The sequence below is a fragment of the Phaethon lepturus genome, unplaced genomic scaffold, assembly GCF_000687285.1.
Source record: "Phaethon lepturus isolate BGI_N335 unplaced genomic scaffold, ASM68728v1 scaffold57005, whole genome shotgun sequence".
Classification (NCBI taxonomy): domain Eukaryota; kingdom Metazoa; phylum Chordata; class Aves; order Phaethontiformes; family Phaethontidae; genus Phaethon; species Phaethon lepturus.
This window is the reverse complement of record NW_010539557.1, coordinates 579-5,414: the sequence shown is the minus strand read 5'-3', so window position 1 is coordinate 5,414 and position 4,836 is coordinate 579. Positions and strand designations below refer to the sequence as shown.

The window sequence follows — 4,836 nt, the reverse complement described above, 5'->3', positions numbered from 1 at the left end:
ATGCTGTGGGAGACGCTGTCAAAGGCTTTTTCAAAATTCTTGAAATGGGTGCAAGTAAATTTTTGTAGCTACTTCAGATAACTTGGTTTCTGGATAAACTACAAAGACACTGACAATGAATAACTTTGGCTTATTGATGCCAGTAACTGCAGACTGCTGAGCTTTAATACTTTGCAGATTTTATACATAGAAAGAGAAAAATCTGACAGTACAGTAGACAGTACTTCTAACTGTGATCAAGTACCACAGTGGTTGTAAATATGGAATAGTTATCCAGTGCTGAAGAGTATCTTACCAGATTCTTTTCTTGTTTCTTTATGAAGGAGGGAAAAATAATCAGTTGGAATGCTGATAAAAAACAGATTGAGCTTGAGATCCTTTCATCGCCAGCAGGACAAGGTACATACCCTGGGACACTAAATGCTTGTTATGCGCATCACTTGGAAAACAGCTAGTCCAAGGCACACTTCATGTTTCAGGAGTATTTCCAATTTGCTTGGGTTCCTTTTCAACACACCCCTTCTTCCCTCACTCCCTCCCCAAAAAGTCTCATTTAAATGGAGAAGTTGGAACACTTGCTATTTGTATTGAGGATGCTCATAGGTATTTACAAAATGAAATTTGTCCGGTCAGTATGAGTGGTCAGTAACTCATCGCTACTGTGGTTTCATTTCCTGAAAAAAATTTGAATCATGATACCAAATTACAGAGAAGATTTTAGATCATAATGCCATTCTTTGCGACGTCAGTGATGCTGTTGTCATCAGTGGACGAAGAACTGAGTCCCTGCAATGGCGAAGTGCACTTCAGAGACCTGAAACTATGAATGTTTCTGAAACTGAATGTGTATACTGCAGTTGCCATTTAATCCAGAATTAATGAATGATCATCACATGAGCATTTTTCTTAAATCTAGGCAGCACATTGTTGATTAACTTTTTAATGCCTGTAGTCATATTAGATAATTGCCTTAATTTTGGTGTGTAGTATTCAGTTCTACCTCAGATTTTTTTGTTACAATTATGAGCCCAAACACCCAACTCAAACAAAAAGTGTAAAAGAAAAAAAACCCAAACAAAACCAAAACAACCTACAACTGGTTTTGATTAGCTTTCTAAATACGGTAGACATTTAAACTGTTTTGTTTATAGTTAATGGAGTTGTTTGTTTGTTTTGTAAGTTGCTAAAGAGCCAGGGAAATTCGATCTGGTTTACCAGTCTGCAGATGGAGCAGAACTGATAGAGTACGCTGTTCCTCAGGATACAAAGGTATGTGGGTGTCCTGTTCTGAAGCCTGTTACAGCTTTTGCACAACTGATACATGCCCTGCTTTATGACTCTGTTCATCTCAGTGAGACTCCCTTTATAATAATGCATCTGATTAAAATAAATGGAAGCAAAAATAATAGTTGCTTCTAGCAAGAATTTGCATGATTACAAGAATCACCTCTTGCATGTTATTCAGTTAACCAGGTTCAAAAACAGTCATCAAACCGTGTAACTTTTTGTTTTGGGTAATAAACAATATGATGTCTAGATAGAGTATCTGTTCTTGCACGGTTATCCATTTCATGCACTGTCTTTCTTACCTGCATCTTTCCTTACCCAGGACGTTGAGGCAGGTTGAGGTTCATCAAGATTGATGAATCACAGGCAGGATCTGTGGCCTTTGTTCAGTAGTGCTGCTGTTCAAGCCTAGACAAAGCATAATGTAGGAGAAATTGCCTCTGCCCGTATAGCTTGTACATGCTAAGGACTCTTTCTGGGGTTTTTTTTCAGATAACTGAAAGTTGGGATGCACTGATAGAGCCAAGACTGATTGTTGAGCCTCCAGTTAATGGATCCATCATTGAAAATGGAGCAGTCTGAGCTGTGAACCAATGTAAATAACTGTACAGACTTGTTTTGTGACATGCTGCCTTCTAGTTCCGAGGGCAGCAGGTCACTGGTGGGTATTTTTAATAAATGGTTTTTAAAAGAAACTATGCCAAAATAAAAAGAAACACTTTTTTCTTAGGATACATTTTTATGTAATACAGGAATACTTTGTTTATAATAGGAAGTCTTTAATTTGGCTCTGTTGAGGTTTTGTTCTTAATAGAAGCTTAATAACAATTTTTTGTATCCTACTGCTGTGAGCTGGAATGGTTTGATCAAAAAGATAAAATACAACTTTGTATCGTCAGTAACTCTGTTTAACTATCTGGGTTTGGCTAGAGCTGTATAACTGCCATACAGACATAGCTTGCTGTAAGGATAATTAGAAACAACATTTAAAAATTAAATATAAATATTCTTGATGTGCACATCTCTTCCTCTACAGCTGCAGAGCATGATACAAATGCCGTGACCTTGCAGTTATTTACAGGGTTCACCTGAACATGTCAAGAAAAGCTTGTGGACTTCAAGCTTCTGTAATTTTGAGAGGCAGATAAACAGTATTGGTAGCTCCGCGTTCCCTAGAGCCAGTGGAATATAACATGAATCCCTGGCAAAATTGTGTCCCAGTGTGTTAATCTGTGTAGGCTCTGTGAAAACCTTCTTGTTTGTTTGTTTGTTTGTTTTAAAGCAAACCCTTTTGCCCTTTTAAGTGCTGAAGTTTCTGTGCTGCCTTTCTTCTTTCCTTCCTAATAGCCAGGTGGTGGCAATGCACTTCACTGACACCTCTGCTAATTATTAGCATTGAGGTAGCACCTCATACCCCTGTAGTACTTGCATCTTGCCAAGTCTTACAATTTAAGATAATCCCTGTCCCTGGGTAGTTGACTCTTAAAACAGAAGACATGGAAAAAACCCACCCTAGATAAAAAACAAACGCCTGAAAAATGATACATCATGGTTTAGCAAATGTGTACTCTGACTAGTGCACGATAACATTAATGTATTGCACACCTTTGCATTATCCCTATTAAAATGTTTGTGAAGGAATCATTTTTATATGAGTAAAACTTGTCTATTGCAGTCTTTTTAGTTGCCGTTACTTTATGTTAAAATTTGTTTTTTTAGAGAAATGGACAGTTGGATTCATGCATGGATATTCTTGCAAATGGGACAAAAAGAATATTCCAGACACTCTAGCCCAGTCATGCTGAGACAGTTGGGATAAATGGAAAGATTTTCTTCTGAAGGGAATCATTAATTTTGAATTCTTACAAAATTGCAAAAACTAAACGCAAGTATTTCACAGCATTTTAGAGCAGGATTCACCCTTGTTCCATAGCCTACAGTACATTTTGGCTACAAATTGAATGGGTACAGAGTCCCTCTGGCTGTGATGAATAGGTGATGTGAAAACAAATATACCCCAGAGAGGATGTTTTGAAGATAAAATCTTGAGTTCTAGTTATCCATTGTTACCAAGTCCAGATGAAACTAATGTTTCAGTGCACCATTGAAATCAAGTAAATGCAGTCTGAGGGAGCCAGATGACTGCCTTCCCCATCACACCCATGCACCTTCCTCTGACGAAGCCACGCACAAGGTTCCTCAAACCTGGGGAGCTGGGGCAGGGCTGGGCGCTGAATGGGCAAGCAATGTGGAATGGGACAGGATGTGCACGTGAATCCCAGAGGGAGCTGGTGATGCTCTGAACAAACCCTTGCTGCTTGCTTTCTGTCTCTGGAGTTTGAGGGTCTCTTGTGAGCCCCTTTGCTGGGGCAGCCCCAGCTGTCAGTCACGGGGGCTCCTTGTCACCTACCTCTATGCAATTCAGCATTACAGGTTTGTTTAAAAATTCTGTTGCCATTTTTTAACAAATTCTAGTCTTGTGAGTCAAAATATGAGGGTGTGTTTGAGCTAGCAAGCTACTGTCACGTGTGCACAACATGTGATAGGCCTACAGACGATGAGCACCTGCAGCTAGAAGCTGTCAGCCAGAACCTGCTGAACAGATCTTAAAGACCTGAAAGTTGCTGCTGTGACTACGGACCGTGCAATAATACAGAGTGAGTCAGTGTCAGCCCTTCAGGAATTTGGGTTTATTTATAATTTTGATGGGAAAATTGTACCTACTTAAACCACTTCTTTGCATATTAAGTCCAAAAAAGTCAAAACAGTATCAGAACACCCATCTCTCTGTTTGCTCAGCCACACGTACAGAGGAACAATTTATTCTGCTATTCTTCCAACTTCCTGCCCCGAGCCTGAGTGGCACTTTCACTCAGCAATACCTGGGCAAAGGGTTAGATTTAGTTCAGAACAACATGAAGAAGTTCTCAAGAAATTGCAACGAAGCAAAGAGTAGTAACCGGTAGATATTTAAATGGTAAAATTCTTCAGTAATTTTTCATGTTAAACATTGTTGGTTTTTAGACAAGCAGGAGTGGTTGGGCTTACTCAGAAGAGAAGTTCAAGCCCTCTGACAATGGAGAACTTAAATTGCTCATCTGAGCTGTAAACATCCCATGTTCTGCTCCAGAAGCAAAAGCTGCAGTCGTCAGGGTGTATATTCACCCTTTATGTTTGCATACCTTTGCATCAGTAGATACCAGATGAGTGCTGCAGAAAAGACAGTGAAGGTGCCAAGTCTTTGAAAGATGATGGTGGCTTAGTCCAGATGAGGCCAGGAAGAAGCGCTTCATTCACCTATAGAAAAACAAGAAATGTAAACATTAACAGCTGCTCTTTGGCCCCATGTCTGGTAACACACAACACAGCTCTGTAAGAACTTTCCTTTGCAGTTGCCATCAACCACCACCTCTCGGGTACCCTCAGGTGTCCGCATCCCCTCCAACAGCGGTTTTGAAATCCTGATCCCAGCAATGCTGCAAATAAGTGGAGCCATGCTCATCTCCTGGAAACCCTTCCACTTTCCAGCAGAACACATGCTCGATCCCT

General features: G+C 40.0%; 1 long non-coding RNA gene across 1 annotated transcript; it reads left to right on the top strand.

Moving 5' to 3' along the window:
• Positions 1-320: 320 nt before the first annotated feature.
• On the top strand, positions 321-1,973 carry LOC104620823. Its single transcript, XR_738034.1, has 3 exons — positions 321-399; positions 1,181-1,269; positions 1,780-1,973. It is a non-coding gene; the product is annotated as an uncharacterized LOC104620823 (long non-coding RNA).
• Positions 1,974-4,836: the final 2,863 nt, after the last annotated feature.